Source organism: Acinonyx jubatus, chromosome A2 (assembly GCF_027475565.1).
Source record: "Acinonyx jubatus isolate Ajub_Pintada_27869175 chromosome A2, VMU_Ajub_asm_v1.0, whole genome shotgun sequence".
In the NCBI taxonomy this organism is placed as follows: Eukaryota; Metazoa; Chordata; class Mammalia; order Carnivora; family Felidae; genus Acinonyx; species Acinonyx jubatus.
The window spans coordinates 64,033,839-64,050,218 of NC_069383.1; the positions used below are offsets into that span (position 1 = coordinate 64,033,839).

General features: G+C 34.0%; 1 protein-coding gene across 5 annotated transcripts in view; it reads right to left on the reverse strand.

Annotated features, from left to right (window-relative positions):
• PHF14 (PHD finger protein 14) overlaps positions 1–16,380 on the reverse strand; it is a 207,371-nt gene that overhangs the window by 111,641 nt on the left and 79,350 nt on the right. The gene's annotated exons all lie outside the window — the stretch shown is intronic.

The window sequence follows — 16,380 nt, forward strand, 5'->3', positions numbered from 1 at the left end:
TGGGTGGCTCAGTCGGTTAAGTGTCTGACTTTGGCTCAGGTCATGATCTCATAGGTCATGAGTTCAAGCCCATTATCGGGCTCTGTGCCACCAGCTCAGCGACTGGAGCCTGCTTCAGATTCTGTCTGTCTCTCTGCTCCTTCCCTGCTCACACTCTCTCTCAAAAATAAACATTAAAAATTTTTTTAATAAAAAAAGTAATATAAATACAATGGTATTTGCGGCCAATATGTTAAAAATCTTTATCCACATAGGACAGCCTCCTGTAGATGTGTAATCCCTATGTTCAGACCACAGCTCTTCAGAGAGATTAAAAGAGAATGGAGGCACCATTCCCACAAATTATTTTGCCTGACTGTTGAGATCAAGGAACATTCCCAAATTAGAACAAGTACCAATAATTCTAAACAGAAATGATGTCCAATACATTGATGTCTTCCTAAATTACTCTCATTTCAATTCTTCATAATACTGAGTCCACTGTCATTTAATAACATTGCCAATTGATACTGTTTAATCTACCCCTAGATAACCAAGCGTTGACTAAATTAGTCATTCAAAGGAAGTAAATTTATAAACTATATGTACTGCTAATCAGGATGTTCTAATTACATTATGGAATAAGTTAGAAAAAGACTATATCCAGGAAAAGGCTTTAAATGCAGGCCCTACACATTAAGGAGGGCACTTGCTGCCATGAACACTGGGTGTTGTATGTAAGTGATGAATCATTAAATTCTATTCTGAATTCTATTCTGAAACTAGTATTAGGCTATATGTTAACCGACTTGGATTTAAATAAAATTTAAAAAAAAAGAAAAAGGAAAACACACACAAAAATAAAGGTATTTTCTCCACACATATACACAAAAATAGAAAAAAATCTTTGAAGTTACTGACTGAATTTACTGCCAGAGTCAATGAATTATTCACCTTTGTAACTCTGGTACACAGGAAGCAAAGTATCTGGTACTAAGTAAGCACTAAATAAACAGTGGTTGAATAATGCATGGATAAAAAAATTTAAGATAGATAAAATAATTAAGAGTAGGACCTACATATATTCATTCTTACTTCCAAAAAACAGTACTGAGCCTTGCTCCTCAAAATATCAGTCATGGCCCATAAATTCTGGCATCCCCTGGGAGCTTGCCAGAAATGTAGAAGCTCATGCTCACTTCGACATACTGAATTAGAGTCTGCCCTTTAACAAGATCCGCAAGCAAATTATACACACATTAAAGTTTGAGAACATCAGTATGAAGAGTCCTTAATACTGACACTTATCCAGGTTTCACCTATAACCTTGAAGCTAGCTCTTTACATATTCATCTTTCCTTTCTGTGACATTCCTGTTCTTTATGCTTTAATTTCTGTCCTCTGACACAATTCATCACAAAACTGGTAAAAGCCTTGTCCTATTCATCTTTCTTGACTTAATTAAAAATAATACAACATGTACTACATTAAAGCTCAATAAATTTGTTTTAATCAAATAAGTGGGTAGATTAAACTCATAATTATACTAGATAATACAAATGATAAAACAACTGACAAAAAGGATAAATTACTGTTCCCTTTTCTACTGATCTATTTTTAATTTGCATAATTTATGCAATAAGGTCATTTCAATAAGGTGATCCAAATAACCAATATCAAAGGGGAAATATTGAAATTACTCATTTGAGTCCCATAACATCTAAGAATCCCCAAAAGGCCTTCACACATTCCCCTATTTTTCTTCATTCAACCCATCTTTAGGTAATGAAGTAGCAATTCAGTTTGTTTCTTTATCTAGTAGTAAACTGCTACCAGTAATTGGGGTTCTTTTTTGCATAGAAGTGAACTACTACCAGGTTTTTAAATTATCTAACCATTGAATTAATTTTTGAAATATATATGTGAATGTCCTAAGTTCATGTTTGCAATTCTTTTGAAGATATACAATAATTTAACATTTCTGATTAATACTTTAAATCCTTAAACCTCTCATATGATTGCATCAATTGCAAGTTTTTCATACCCACACTGTAATTAATATCATAAGGCATAAAGCCAAGAGGTGATACCATCACACAATGACATAGTTGTATTTCTCAATAAATTTCTTATTTAACCATGTATATGTCTTATGAAAGTGCTATTTTTTTCAAGTTTATTTAATTGTTTTGAGAGAGAGAGAGAGGGAGAGAGAGCATCAGAGAGAGGGAGAGACAGAATCCCAAGCAGGCTCTGCACTTCCAGCGCAGCGCCCAATGCAGGGCTGGATCCCACGAACCATGAGATCACGACCTAAGCAGGAATCAAGAGTCAGATTCCACCCAAGCTATTTTTTTAAAGTGCTATTTTTTAAAATGTTTATTTACTTATTTCTGACGGAGGGGGCAGAGAAAGAAAGAGAGAGGGAGTGCGCACATGCACACGTGTACATAAGTTGGGGGTGGGCATAGAGAGAGAGAGGGAAACACAGAATCCAAAGCAGGATCCATGTTCCAAGCTGTTAGCACAGAGCCAGACGAGGGGCTAGAACTCAGGAACAATGAGATCATGACCTGAGTTGAAGTCAAATGCTTAATGGACTGAGACACCCAGGCACTGCAAAGTGCTATTTTTAAAATGAATATATTTATAATTACCCAAAAGAGTCATTTTAAATTAAGTATACTTATTACCAAATGGTAATCTTTGATGTATTTCTGTGGTAATTTTAAATAACAAAACACAAGTAACATAAACAATTTCCAGCCAGAAAAAAAAAGAGGTGTTATAAACAAGATGAAATTATAGCATCTTAGAGCTCTGAAAAAGCAGTCCAAAGTGACTTGATGATTACACAGCTGATAACTGACAGAGGCAAACTTCAAACTCAGGTAGCTCAACTCTTTAATTCAGTAATTTTTGTTGCATGGCAATCCAAGGTTAATAGTATAATCCCAAGTAGAAATGAGTAAAATTATTACAAGAAAGCAAATCTCTTATTTCCACTTGAATACTTAAATAAATTATAACAGTGTGATGCCTAAAGGAAAAATTCTTGTATTTTGAAACAAGTAGAAACTTCCTTCCAATTAAGAGGAGACTTCAATACCTTAAAATGACACTATAATCTACCCAACTTGGCATTCTATACAGTACAATGACTAATAGAATCCAGTACCAAAGTAAAGTACAGCAATCTTCTTTTTTTGGCATTTATCACACCAGTAATATTAAAAAAAAAAAAAATTAATCCAAACACAGTTTTTTGCAATACCAAGTCCTCCAACTAGGGAAATACTGGAAATTGTTGTTTGCCCCCTAGGTTTTTTTTTTAGTATTTATTTATTTTGAGGGAGATAACGCATGCATGTACACATGGGATAAGAGCAGATAGAGAGGGAAAGAGTTTTCTTTTCCTAGTTTTAATGAAGTGGCAGCCACTGTAATAATGACAATCATAACTGCCTACAATTGCAACAGGTAAGATATCTTAAACATGGTGTCCCTGAAAGAATCAGAAAATGTAAGGGTAAGAGTTAAAAAGGGAGAAATGATGCAAAAAGGAATAACAAAAACATGTTTAACTCATGCAACAAATTTCAATTATCCAAAAGCTTGCTCTATCTTAGATATATAGAAATATTCATAACTGGGTGGTCATTTCATGATATATATACATTGAGGCTGATGTTATTTTAGAAGCATAATAATAATAATAATAATAATAATAATGCAGGGTGAAAACAGCATGTGGAAGAAGGAAGAATTTTATTTAAAAAGTATATGCTTTAGAACTTAACACAGATACATTATCTAGAATTCCCAATGATAGAGGGTTCAATTGCAAATATTCCTTTCTTTGAACCTCACTCCAAATCTTGACATATTTCTGGTTTTTTTCTGTGTTGTTATTTTGTAAGAATTTTATTATTGCCTAGGGAACAATGACAATCTGAGTTGCATAGATCACATCTACCTAGCTCTTTATCTGCCTCTGGCACATTTTTTCTTTTTTTTTTTTTTTTTTAATGTTTATTAATTTTGAGAGAGAGAGAGAGAGAGAGAGAGAGAGAGAGAGCATAAGCGGGGGAGGAGCAGAGGGAGACACAGAATCTGAAACAGGCTCCAGGCTCTGAGCTGTCAGCACAGAGCCTTACGCGGGGCTCAAACTCACAAACCGTGAGATCATGACCTGAGCTGAAGCTGGACGCTCAACTGACTGAGCCACCCAGGCGCCCCAGTACATTGAAAACAGAAGGTGATAAACTATCCACAAAGAGAGTGTGCCATGGTATTACAGACACTGTATCTAAGTTAAAAAGGAATAAAGTATTTTTACCTAGCAAGCATCATTTTAATAGTTTATTCATCTGAAAGATATAATTAAATGTTTCAGTAATTTCACTAACATTTGGACTAGAAAACATGAAACGAATTTTAATTAATTCTTGAGCACTGGGGTTATTTTAATTTACAATGGAGCTAGATTCATGATGATTTTCACAAGGTTAGAATGATTCATTTGACAAATGAACTAAATTTCAAACTAACAGACAGTACCTCAACATCTTTGATATCACTAAGATGGGTTTCACATATTCATTTGTGTTTTCTCTAAATTTAACATGTATCTTTTTTTCACAATTAATAAACTAGCTATATGTGGTTAGAAGAAACATAAGGAATGCCTCCCTGTGTAATTTCTACATAAAAAGAGAAAATGGTTATTCGTGAACAAAATTCTAAATTCAATGTTAATTAGGACAATCAGGTCAAATCTTGAAAACCTGTTAAGCTAAAATTCGAATTTATGCTGAGGAATCAATGCCAGCAACTGTGAGGCAGTTGTACAAAATCGTTCAATAGAATTTTTTTAATTTTTCAAAATAAATTTATGTAACATAAAATTCCTTAAAAAATAAGTATATGTTTTCCAGTCATAAAACAATATATTGGAAACAATTACTTAGTAAAGCTCATATGATATTCAAAATAAAATAAAAACTATATACATATCAACAAGCACCATCTGTTTCTACTGGCTACTGGCACATAACAGATGGAATGGTGATCACCAAAAGTGAGTTTTCCCCCTTCTTGTCAGTTGGCTATGGAGTTTATTTTTATCTAATTTAATTTTAACGGGGTTAGGAAAATATGTAGAATGAAACTATGACTGATTTTTCTTAACACTATAAATTAAAATAACCACACGCCTAATTAAAAGTAGAAAAAAAATTATACATTGTACAAATTAATAAATAAGGATCTATAAAATCCTTCTCATGAATGGTGGTATATTCAAAATAAGTAAACTCCTGAAGCTCTGACTATTCTTTGTTGTTATTCTACATTCCAGGAAGTAAATAAAAATTACAGATTTCCAACAGGCAAAAAAAAAGCACAGCATGAGTCTTTGGGCTCTGAATAGATTATCTGAGCTAAGGATACCCATAGTAGATCCCTTCCAAGTAAGCCAAAGTGAGTTACATACAGTCCAGTTCACCACAAAAATTTCTGCCAGGGTTTTTTCTAAGGATCTTTAACAAACAGAGGCTATACAATCTGTTTAGTACTTCAGAGGTCACTTTAAGTCTAATAAGAGACTCAATCTCTGATATCTAAAGCCTCAATACATAACCCTTTATTTCCAGAACTGTAATAATTTAATTTAAAAAGTATAAAGATGACAAGTAAGTTAAGACACAATGCACAGTAATCTTTAGTCATTTCAGTAGGGCTGAGTCCACATGTTTCTGTTTCCACTTAAATTAGCGTCAAGAATTACACATACACATACACACACACACAGATATGAACACACAAAAAAAACCCATATTCTGGTTTTTCAAATTCTTAGGATATAGGTTCTAACGTTGTTAAATAGGCTACTATTTTGCATGTGTAAAATTAGTTTAAAAACAAATGTAATGAAAGAACACTCTAGGATATTTGATTATCTCTCGAATGAAGAATGCCACTTGAAACAGGCTATTGACTTCAGACTTTAAGTTAGATGGAAAACAGTTTAACCAGGTGCTTAAGTTTTTTTTTTTTTTTTCAAAATAATGATCTATAACAAAAGGTGCCCCCTGAAAAACAATATGCTTTTAGTCAAAGTTGCTAAAAAGTACTTGGGACTTTTTAATGCATTTATTTTCCAAAAAAGGAGATCTATAAAACAAAATAAAATGTATGAGATAGGAAAAAAGATGAGACAACTTCAAAGAGAGTAGAAAATGATGCATGTGTGTAAAAGACTATGAGAAGATAGGTCCCAATAAGTCCTTTGGCACTTGTATAAAAAGATGAAAAGTCACTAGATAACATAAAGTATAGAGAAAATGAAAAGAAAATCTGAACGCTTTCAAGTTACATTAAAGTTATAAGAAAATACGCCAAAAAAGTACAAACATCAATTTTAAACGAACTTCAAAAGGGACATAGGTAAGCTAATTTATATTTTCTTCAAAAGCAATTACCTTGCCTAAAAGCAAATGAAAAGTTTCCACATAAAAAAATAATGCAGAGAAAATGTCTACATAACAAGGTACTTACACAAAAGTAGCCCAGGCAGCCTTTGAGTAATTACATAGTTTCACCAATGAAATACAATTAATATATAAGGAGAATCGGACTAATTCCCTTCTAACCAATAAAGGACTAGAAAAAAAAAGACTCTTCCAAAGTACACTAGCTTCAGGTGCATAGCTATTTTGAAAGATGGAAAAAACTCATTTGTGAAATACTCTGTAAGTACCCGGTGTGAACCAAACCCTGTAGAAGTAGATAATAGACCTAAAGTGGTTGCCAGGACAGCTCCTATTCTCTTGGGATTTCAGGTCCACTAGTCTACAGATCTTGCTCAGATCTTTCAAAATCTCAACTATAATCAAAATTGTTCCTGAATTTAGAGTAAGTACTTTTTAATACAGTTAATATAAAACTCTCCATTCACCTTAAAGATGGGTATAGGAAAAAAAAAAAAAAAAAGATGGGTTAAAAAAATGCCTAACAACAAAAAATTCTCAAAAAAAAAAAAAAAATGTAACTGGCAACTCTCAGGCAGGAATGGAAAAGGAAAGAATTCATTCAGACTGGCAAAAGGATGAAAAATATCAAGGATGGTAGCAAAAGCATTACTAAAATGATTAAACATAGTATCCAACTAAGATACTGGAATTTTAAATGAAGGCAAGAGGTATGTGGGTAACTAAGACACTGTATAATTGTGACAAAAAAAATGGCTATTGGACTAGGAATGTTAAAAAGCACCCATGACATAGTGAGGTCAAAGGAATTAGGATTTAATCATGATTAGTTCACATACATCTTCAAATTAAAATCCAGTATTATTTCATATAATCCCATCTCTGTACCCATTTGGAAAACTCTTCACAAATATCCCCGATAGTCATATAGCTTCAATTATAGCCAAGAACAAGGAAGCACGTTTTCATAGTAACACAATTCTAATTGTTGTTGGTACCAGTTTTACTGTCTGAACTTATCCTAGCATTCAAGTAACAAGAGTTTAAATATTTAAAAATAAGTTGCCAGATCTCTATTATATAAAGGGTCTCTGTCCATTTATTAAACTAATAACATAAAAACAAACTTAATTACAATTGTAATAAGGACAGCAAAAGAAAACAGTGCTATGGGAATAATCTTCAATTATTCCTCAGAGTATCCTTCTGGAATTTGACTATAATATCACATTGGATTTTGCTTTCTTAGCTCATATGAACTAAAATTAGGGATGAGGGCAATAATAGATTATTTAAAGCTGTACAACAGATGGGTAATCTCAGTCATTTTTCATTTGCTTAAGAGTCCAACTAGAAACATCATTTTAGCCATGTTACATAGCACAGATAAAAGAGAGGGAAAAGGTGCTGCATCATTCTTTTCTTTTAAATATCATCAGTGTCATTAGCCAGCAAAGAATGCAAATCAAAACCATGAGATACCACTTCACGCCCACTAGGATGACTATATAAGGACACAAATAAATGTTGTTAAGTATGTTAAAAAAAAAAAAAAAAAAAACTAGGGTCCTCATACACTGCTTGTGAGAATAGAAAATAGTATGGCCAGTTTAAAAGCAGTTTCTCAAATGTTCAAATCAGAGTTATCCTAGGACCCAGCAATTCCACTCCTAGCAATACAACTAAGATAAGTGAAAACTCATGTTCACAACAAGGCCTGTATGTGAATATTCATAGCAGTATGATTTATAACAGCCAAAAAGTGAAAAACAAAACAAACCCACATATATCCATCAAGTAACAGATGAATAGATAAATTTAAAAATCCAGTATATCCATATAATGGAATATTACACAAAAATCGAAAGAAATGAAGTATCATACATACCATAACATGAGTAAGTCCTAAAATATTATGGTAGGTGAAAAAAATGCCATCATAAAACACCACATATTATTCCCTTTATAAGGAATGTCCAAAATAGGTAAAAATATACAGTGACAAAAATATACAGTGACAGAAAGTAGATTAGGAGTTGCCCAGGGTGTGTGGCTAGGAGAATGGAGAATAGAGTCACTGGTAATGGGTATAGGAATTTTGGTGGGAATGGGGGTGCGGGGAGGAGCAGAGCAATAAAAACGTTCTAAAATTAGGGGCACCTGGGTGGCTCAGTCGGTTCAGTGTCTGACTTCAGCGCAGGTCATGATCTCAAGTTCACAAGTTCGAGCCCCGCGTCAGGCTCTGTGCTGACAGCTCAGAGCCTGGAGCCTGCTTTGGATTCTGTGTCTCCCTCTCTCTCTGCCCCTCCCCAGCTTGCTCTCTCAATCTCTCTCTCTCTCTCTCTCTCTCTCTCTCTCTCTCTCTCTCTCTCAAAAATAAATATAAACATTAAAAAAAAAAGTTCTAAAATTAATTTTGGTAATGGCTGGACAATTCCATGAATTTACCAAAAACCACTAAATTATACAACATTAAATGAATGAATTGTATGGTATGTGAATTATATCTCAATAAAAGTTATAAAAAAAATCAGCCAAAAGTTGATCATTTTTAATTGTAGCAAACTTTAAAGAATAATGAACCAATTTTCCATTACTGCTTAAATGATTTTATATTTAACTTACATCTAAATAAAGCAAAAATGCCTTTCAATATCCATCAATGTTGAAAAAACTAATTAAGCACTACAAAATTCATCTACTGACTCTACATCATTTACTCCTTTTAAGTACTTATGTGATTTAGACTGGGATCACATGGATAACCCTGGTTAATCTTCCTATCTCCAGATCCATAACTAAATTTAATCATACCTGCAAAGTTCCTTTGCTATGTAAGGGAACATATTTACAAGGTCTGAGGATTAGGACGTGGACATTTTTGGAGGGCCATTATTCCACTTACCACACTAGAAATCAAATGTATACACAAACACATTTATTAAAGCTATCATCCTATAGATGGAGATAAGGCATTAACAATGACTATTTGAAAAAAATACAAGTAACACTTAAAAAACAAAGTCCTGAAGTAAGTAACAATCACACAAACTATATAGTTAAGAGATAAAATGCTACTTTGGTTTAAAATTCAGCAACATAAAGGTATAAGGGATTTCACTCCCTCCCTATGCTGTTAAGAGATTACTCCTCTCCCACCAGACACAGGGGGCATATTCTCTGGAGAAAAAAAAAACTAAACAGACTCTGGACAATGGATTATCAGGCACAGAGAAGCGAACAGTGAGACAGCAAAACAGAAACCAGAAGGTTTAAATGGAATTCTGTTTCTGAACTGTGAGACCTTTAGCCCTTTTTTCCTTACCTGTCCAGGAGTCTGGCAGTTAAAATTATACCTACCAGTTAAGAGATAAGAGAATAGTTCTACTGAACTGATGTAGAAAACATCTACAGATACTGACATTTAAGGTGTTCTCAAAGAATACGTCCCCAGATCATAAAATCACAGCTATAGGGAAAACGGCTTAAACTTAATTACTATATATATATATATATATATATATATATATATATATGGACATCAAAGGATCCCCAGGCATCTGAAAGCTTCAACATGAAAGAGACAAACACAAACAGAAATAAGGATCCCAGAGGAAACAAAGACAATGAAGGATACAAAAGAAAACTGAAAAGTAATTACAATAAATATTCCTAAAGAGATAAAAGAAGTTTTTGCCATCATGAAATAAGAACATCTGTTATTAAAAGAAAAAGGAACAATGAAGGTACATACACATCCCAAATCAGAAATTTAGCAAAACAGTTGGAATATAAAGTTGAGAAAATCTCCCAGAAATTTAAAAGAAAAGAAGAAAGAAATGAATATTATGATTAAAAAAAAAAAAAAATCAGAGATCCAATCTAGGAGCACTAAAATACAATTAGTGGAAGTTCCAGAAAAAGAAAATAGAAAAAGAGAAGGATAAAAATTACCAAAGAAATAATAAAAATTCATTTCTCAGAACTAAAATACATGAGTATTTTAAACAGAAAGGGTTCAGTGAGCTCCCAGAAATGAATAAAAATATACCATACCAAACAAGATACTGAATCATACCACTGAATACAATGGAAAAAGATAAAAAAGCCAGAGAGATACAAGACAGGGGGGGAAAAAAAGAGTTACAAAAGCAGAAAGCAATACTTATAGCCAGGAGTCAGTCAAGTGATACCTTTTAAAAAAAAAAAAAAAAATGTAGGGGCGCCTGGGTGGCTCAGTCGGTTTAAGCGTCCGACTTCAGCTCAGGTCGCGATCTCGCGGTCCGTGAGTTCGAGCCCCGCGTCGGGCTCTGGGCTGATGGCTCAGAGCCTGGAGCCTGCTTCCGATTCTGTGTCTCCCTCTCTCTCTGCCCCTCCCCCGTTCATGCTCTTTCTCTGTCTCAAAAATAAATAAACTTTAAAAAAAAAAATTTTTTTTAAATGTAATATTTTATGCACAGCCTTATTACTATTGAAGCGTAGTTTTTTTTTTAATTTTCAAGTATGTAAGATCTCAAAAATTTACCTCTCACTACCTTTACTAAGTAAGTTATTGAAGAAGTTGCCCCATCAAAATAAGGGAATAGAAAAAAAAGTTTTTTTAATGCAAACAACAAAATATTCTACCTATGGGAGGTTAAAAGGAAGTCCCATGATGATGAAACAAAGTCCAAGGATGACATTGAAAAACAAACTCAGATTAGAGCTGGAGGAGAAAGGGCTCCAGAGGAAAAATCCAAGATTTTTTTATTTATTTGATATGGCTGACCATATAAAAAAATTTGTGCATTAGAAATATTTTGGGCGCCTGGGTGGCTCAGTCAGATGAGCATCCGACTTCAGCTCTGGTCATGATCTCACAGATTATGGGTTAGAACCCCGTGTTGGGCTCTGTGCTGACAGTTTGCTCAGAGCCTGGAGCCTGCTTCAGATTATGTGTCTCCCTCTCTCTCTGCCCATGCCCCCATCACTCTGTGTCTCTGTCTCTCAAAAATAAATGTTAAAAAAAAAAGTATTTTACAAAGAAGTTGAAGATTGTAGCAAGAGTTGCTTTTAGATTCATAGAAACTAAATAAATTGAAAAACAATGGAAGGCAAAGGAAGTCATTTTTAAAACTCTATTCATGCCTTCCTTTAAAAATAAACTAAATGAATGAGAATCCTTAAAATTTAATTCATCAGTGGGATAGTCAGTGTATTGTTTCCTTCAGTGTCTGCCTCACCCTGCCTACTCAGCCTTATAACAGCAATAGGGTAAAAAGTGTTCATAAAGTGAGAAAGCATGTTTCTATTATTGTTAAACAATATTTTATCTTTGGGATGTTACTATCATAAAGAAGTCAGTATAAAATTGGCTAGGTAAAACAATCAAATGTCACTTTGAAAATAGAGCAAAAGGAAAATTTCAAAAACATTAAATCTTGGAAGCAAGTCAACAGACACATCTCATGGCCCATTTGTTGAAAAGTGTCTCCTGGAAGCATTCATAAAGACAACCAATAATTATAATAAAGGTAATTTCCAGAAAGGGAAAATAAAAAGATTAACAATAAATATGGTCTTTAAAAATACAACAACTTTTATTACATGTCATGAAGCCTAATTACAAAGTACTACCTTCCCTAGATTCTTTGAATATCAATGTACTTTAACTCTCTAGTCAATTAAACAGTGTTAAGGATAAAATAATAAATGCAAATGTGAATTTTAGTTGTAGAAAGACTGCAGATTATTTAACATATTTTATAAATGAGGATACTGAGTACAACAAGGTATAAATTAAAGTACTTCTCCAAGGCCACACAAAGGGTTATTGGTGGAGTATGAACTACAATTCAAATCTACTATGTGCTAGTCCAGGTACTTTCCACCCCACATTATACTATCTTACAGGTTTTGATGTTATCTAAAACACTCAAGAATTTGATTTTTATACCATCTTCTACTTTTTTTTTTAATATTTATTTATTTTTGAGAGAGAGAAAAAGAGACAGACGGAGGAACAGAGAGAGAGGGACACAGAGGATCTGAAGCAGGCTCTGCGTTGACAGCAATGACATTTAACAGACCAAGCCACCCAAGCACCCCTACCATCCTCTACTTTTTAAAGGGGATGATGCTACCAAAAAAAAAAAAAAAAAAAAAAAAAAAGTCTAGAGAGGAAACTATGATTATATTTTAAATGGATAGTTACTTTCTAAAGCATAATTATAAGTCATATCCATAAACAAGGTATTTCTAATTGAATAAACAGAGGAGCTATTTAAATTTAAAAAATTCTTAAATCAATCAATACATCAGAATTTCCTTAGCACAGAAATAATTAGAAGAGAAATGAAGTTGGGGCGCCTGGGTGGCGCAGTCGGTTAAGCGTCTGACTTCAGCCAGGTCACGATCTCGCGGTCCGTGAGTTCAAGCCCCGAGTCAGGCTCTGGGCTGATGGCTCGGAGCCTGGAGCCTGTTTCCGATTCTGTGTCTCCCTCTCTCTCTCTGCCCCTCCCCCGTTCATGCTCTGTCTCTCTCTGTCCCAAAAATAAATAAAAAACGTTGAAAAAAAAAATTAAAAAAAAAAAGAGAAATGAAGTTTCCTAAAAAAAAATCTGTACCTATTTATCCAAAAAAATAAAATAGTGGATATATTAACATTTTTGCTGAAAATGTGCAACACTCATTAACAATAATCTTAAGTGATAAATGAATCTGTATTAAAACTAAATTATTAGGATTTGATCTAATTAACTTCTCTAAAATTTTGTCCAGTTCATAATGCAAGAGGCTTTTGCTATCAAATGCTATAGGCTTTTGGCTATTATAAAAACATGTTGTGGGGTGTCTGGTTGGCTCAGTCATTGACCATCGAACTCTTGATTTCAGCTCAGGTCATGATCTCATGATCTCACAGTTCACGGGATCAAGCCCCATGTCACCGTGGAACCCACTTGGGATTCTCTCTCTCCCTCCCTCCCCTCTGCTCCTTCCTGCCTCACATTCATGCTCTCTCTCTCAAAATAAATAAACATGTAAAAAACAAAAACAAAACCTATTGTAAGAAAGACAGCTATAGGTATAATGATACCTAAATTTTTACACTAAATTCCCTGTATTCCCTAGTTAAATTACATTTATTTCAGGGCCACCTTTTTATCAGTATACCTCCTTGATGTAATAGACCATGTCTTCATTTTGGTGTTCTACTCAGGATTTGTTGGCAAGTGCCTTACATTATTAGTTGCTCAAGAGATACATGTTGAAAAAAAATTAACCTGGTCATTGTTCATTAGTAGGACTAGGAACCACAAATAAAGACTAGAGAGTATGGAAAGACCTGGATTCCCACACAGCCAATTTTTATTGCTTAAGACGTAGAACTATTAAACTCTGAAGTAAATATGACTAAAGCACTCACAAAAAAAGATAACTGCTTATAGTTTTGACTATTACAAAGGAAATACAACATAAATTTGAGTTCCTATATATTATAAGCAAAAGTTTATCTTGAAATACTGTCTTCTCTTTACTGGACTCTGAAGGTTTACAAAAGAGGACAACATAGCTAAAGATCAAATAAATGAGGTTAGAGATTGTGTTGCATGCATCAGAAGTTACAATCTACCCTCTAAACGATATGAGATAAAGCTGAAAATGAACAAATCAAAGTAGATGAAAGAACTACAGAATTACTGGGATCTCAAAGGTGTGAAAAACAAAACAATTAACTCTTAAAACTAGAATACTATAAAATCATAAAACACACTATATGATACTAGATAGTGAATGAATCACAGATCAGTAAAACAGCAACTACAAGGTCAATAGGATTACAAAGTTGTTTTGGCTCAATGACAAACAACCTTGAAAGGCAGAAGAAAGAAGATATTACCTGAAACTAGTGGAAAGGAGGTACTGTAATAAAAATTCATAGTTGAAAGATTAAAACCCCATAACATTTAAGAAATTCAATTTTTTTTTTTTTTTTTTTTTTTACCAAATACAAGAATCAAAGAAAAACACTATATGTGAAGTATCAGCATTTTACATTTAAAAGTGGGCTAGGTATATAAATTAATTCACTGTCCTATAAGAAGGTTTTCATGCAGGAGAAGAAAAGCATTCTCCCAGTACAAAAGAAGCTAAATTATATTATGAAATGAGATTCCAGTCCCAGAGACTAAATATTTTCATTCCTATAATGAAACATACATAAAAAAATTCCCAATTATTACTACTGGCTATCAATGCAGCAGTGAAAACTACTAGTTTTCTCCAGATTGTATAATTAGACATGTGAAAGTTACTATTTTATAAAGTAATATTACCCTATGTACTGAATATATATATATTAAAAGCATAGGCTCAACCCTAAAAAACTGCATAAAAGCAGACTTCTGAAATAGACATTGGCAACAGATGGTACAAATTGTAGGAATTCTACAGAAAAGAATTGCTTAATGTAATTTAAATAAAAGGAGCTCTCTGCTGAAATCTTTGTGAAAAGCCCTTTACACATTTGTGTAGCTTCTATAAATAGAAGAACAGTGGAAGAAACTCACTGGGTTAACAGAGGCTGACCTAACATCACAAGAAACTTTTTTTAAGGTTCTCTACTTCACCCATGTTCCTTCCTTTTAATTAACTAAAAAGGAAAAAAAAGGGGGGGGGGGGAGAAAAGAGAAAGAAAAAAGGAAAGAAAAAACCTGTGACTAAAAACCTGTGACATAAATGAATGGCAAACATTGTGAGGGCTCAGCTGGACATTCAGCAAGTCAGGGAAGCAGTTAACCCTCTCTCTATTTTAAAACACTGCTGAGTCTGTAAAAATTCCAGGTTCAACTTCTTTGACCTACACTGAAGTTATCCTTTTGGTATTTACAATTCTTTAAGTCACTGTCTGTATTTATGCTGTTAGTGATTATTTTAATCATCTTATCAAGAACTTATTGCATGCTCTGCACAATGCTCAGAGCTGGAAGAAAACATGAAATATTATCAGTCTTCAAAGAGCAAAGAAAAGGGAGTGAGAGTAAAGAAGTCTGGAAATGTCACTTTTTAGATCACCTAACACTGCCAAGTACTACATTAGGCACTTTTAAAAACTGCAGTTGGTTAGTACGCTAGATTGTCTTTGGTTAATCTGACACACACCTCCATCACCACCACCATCACCTTACTCTGTTTAAGGCTGGAAACCACACTTCCCATAGTCTTCCCCCACAGCCTTCTGTCTATGGTTCCATGTTAGTGACCACAGATTTGAAACATTTAAGTGAAGACCATTTTACTCAGGAGGTCATGGGAGTCAAATGCCTGGCTTTTTCACATGCTGTGCAGCCATATATTCCTTTCCATTTGCTCCCAAGTCATAGTCCTGGCAGGCTTTGCAGACTTCCCCACAAATCCTCATTTTTCACCTACCCAACAGTATTCTTAGGGCTAAGATCTTCACTGTCAAAGTCTCTGACCTCGTGTCAGCAACTACCACTGACTCGGAGCTTCAAGATAAATATTTCATTGACAATTTCTCTGATGTTTGACAGAACTCCTCTGACCAGTGGTGACAGATTTCTTGACATCTACAGCCCCAGATATACCAGCAGTGGTATAACCCCCTAATTCCCCACAGAGTGAATTCCATTTTCTTGATCAAACCCTTAGTCACTAAGCTGCTGAAATCATGAGAAGCCTGTGATTCTGGCCTTAGGAGAAGTGCCAGGAACAATCCTACCCAGAAAGGCAGCACAATGAGTACTTAAAAATATGGGCTCAGGAGCTGATTCCCGGCTCTATCATTTAGGAGCTGTATGTCCTTCTGCAAGTTACTTGACATCTTTGCCTCAGTTTCTCAATTGTAAAATGGCAATGACATTAGTAACTACTTTGTTAGTACAGTAATGACAATTAATATAAAATACAA